At 40.0% G+C, this 2,507-nt stretch overlaps 1 long non-coding RNA gene across 1 annotated transcript; it reads left to right on the top strand.

The window, feature by feature from the left end:
* The first annotated feature begins 1,590 nt into the window (after positions 1-1,590).
* Positions 1,591-2,278, top strand: LOC145554031 (uncharacterized). The gene is made up of 2 exons (XR_014090069.1): positions 1,591-1,685; positions 1,804-2,278. It is a non-coding gene; the product is annotated as an uncharacterized LOC145554031 (long non-coding RNA).
* Positions 2,279-2,507: the final 229 nt, after the last annotated feature.

Genomic DNA, 2,507 nt, shown 5'->3' with positions numbered 1-2,507 from the left:
GGCTGGTGATTAGTGTTCGTCTGAAATTATGCCAAGTTTGAAAGGTCAGTGAAATTATTTAGCATTTCCTTTGGAGTTTTTTTTAATTAGCCGGTTCATTGGCAGGTGCTAAACTGACAAAAGGTCAGCAGGAACACAAAGAAAACGCTGGATTCCTGTTGGTCCAACAGCAGAAACCTGTAAAACCCAACAGGTCCACCAGCCTCCATGCGTTTAAATAAAGCAGGCGCATGTGGGTTTTGATGCCTCGATTTCATTTGACCTTGACCTTATCTTTTTATTTCAAAACATTGTTTTAATTTAATTTCGCTGGACCCGGGGGCCAACAGAGAGCATCTGGATTCCTCATGGAGAATCCCGTACGACGTTTCTGGGTCTGCGTTCAATGATGAGTTTGTTAAAAGCGTACACATGTGAAGCGATAAATTACACATGTGAAGCTATAAATATCAGTAACTCTCAGGACTGCGTGTGTTTTTCTATGGGCTCAAAAAAAAACCCAATAACCAACACGTTTACGGCTCTTCCAGGAACAACAGAGATTGTTTCTATTTGCCAAACTATAAATCCAAAGGTTTCTCTTTTTTAATCAGTTTCTGAATTTACGCATTTGCTCCAATTTGGCCCGTTTGATCATGTTTCATAAACTGGTAATGAAAACTAAAGTAAAGCTGCTCTGCTATTGTCCTTTATCCTTTTAAAATACTATTTCACTTGGAAGTTTGTGTTAAATGTAAAAAAAAAAAATGGCGGGAACATGTTTAATATTTCTAGCAAGAACATCGTTCTGCATTTTTTTAGGTGAAAAATACAGATAATTAAAATAAACGCACGTCTGAAATTCTGATAAATTTCTGGTTGGATGAGGATGAAAATGTTGGCTGGTTTTGATGCCAAAACAAACGTTAAATATTCAGTTATTTCAGTGACATCATGGGCAAAACGCTTGGCCAAAACAATCTGAACTACAGCGTGAAGCATGAAAAGTAAAGCAGAAATTAAAATTTAGTTGTATTTAAAATGGAAAATGTGCTTTTTTTAATTACTGGTTTTCTAAAGAAAAGAAAAAAAAACAATAAAACATGCAGACAATTTAATTCCAGTAACAATAAACACAAACTTCCAGCCTCCATCTTCGTTTCTTGATGTCTTGGAGGCTAATTAAGCCTTCAGGAAGCATCTCCTGTTCTCATTTGTTACATTTTCAGGATGCTCCTAACTTTGACCAGCTGTATGTGGAGAAGTTCTGGATTCACTTCTTAGAGCGTTTTGGTTTAATTTGAATTCTGCTTGTGTTTCCTGATGCAGGTGTTTTCCAGCGGTGATCGACTGCCAGAGATCGGCTCCTGGATCAGTTTCAGCTCCGTCAAAGACGCCAAAGGAAGAAAACAACAAGATTGTTGTTCAAGTGGTTAAATGCCCGAGTTTGGATGAATCATTAAGCCTTTTCTCTGTGCGAGAGGAAGCACTCGGAAGAAGTGACACCCATAAAATGAGTCCATTTAATAAAAGATATGACTAATAGTGCGATTTGATGGGGATGAGAGGAGAGAAGGGTTAAACTCCTCCTGATGCAGCGGGTTGGGGAGGGTTGGACCGAGCCCACATGAATCATTCTGAGCGATTCAAGCGTTTCCATGACATCCACCGGGCACCGGTCCAGAAGTTTCCACAAAGTCTGAGAGGTAGCCACACACACACACACACACACACACATACATACATGAACAGCATCGACCGCATTTCAATACGGCGGCCATGTCGTCCCGCGTTTTTAATGGGAGATCGCCGTTAATTTAACAGAAGATAGTCGATGAGTAACCGTCTTCCTGGTGACATGCCCGCCGCCGCCGCCGCTCGCCGCCGCCATCCCCCCCCTGCAATCCCAGCAGGCACCGGCTCCTTGGCACCGGAACGACTGAATACATCAAACAACAGATGAACGTATACGAGCATCGAGAACAACTTGAGAGACGAGGCATCCATCTCACATCTGTCGCCTTCCACCTTCAGCACGGCGTCGCGTTCAAACCCTGCTGTAAATTCAACAAATACGATGTTTTATTCTGGGTTTAAGTTCCGTTTTTACAGTGTTTGGTCAAATTCTGCTCTGTTGTCGGATCCTTGGCACATTATTTAACAGCGACATAGATCTAAATGTTCTGTCTTGGAGTAAATGAAATGTTTTCTGTTTTTAAGTTATTTAAAAGTAAGGCTCAACAATAATGTGAAATCTGTTCTATTGTCTGATATCTAAAATAAAAACAATAAAAACCAATGTGCTGCTTAAACCACGACGTTTTTCTGTTTTTAAAACTAATTTATTCGTCTAGTTTCTTCTTCAGATCCACCTTTTATTCCTGCTGCGTTTGATTATTCTGCTTTAATTTACCGAAGCATTTTATTTACATCCCTGATAATAAACCTAAATATTAAAACATTAAAGCCAACAGGACTTTTATTCAGTCTCTATCCTCGTTCTTCAGATCTTCGTTAGAAGATCCCAC

This window comes from Poecilia reticulata, chromosome 12, assembly GCF_904066995.2.
Source record: "Poecilia reticulata chromosome 12, P_reticulata-male-v2, whole genome shotgun sequence".
NCBI lineage: Eukaryota > Metazoa > Chordata > Actinopteri > Cyprinodontiformes > Poeciliidae > Poecilia > Poecilia reticulata.
The sequence above is the reverse complement of the archived record's forward strand: the minus strand, read 5'-3'. Positions and strand labels throughout refer to the sequence as shown.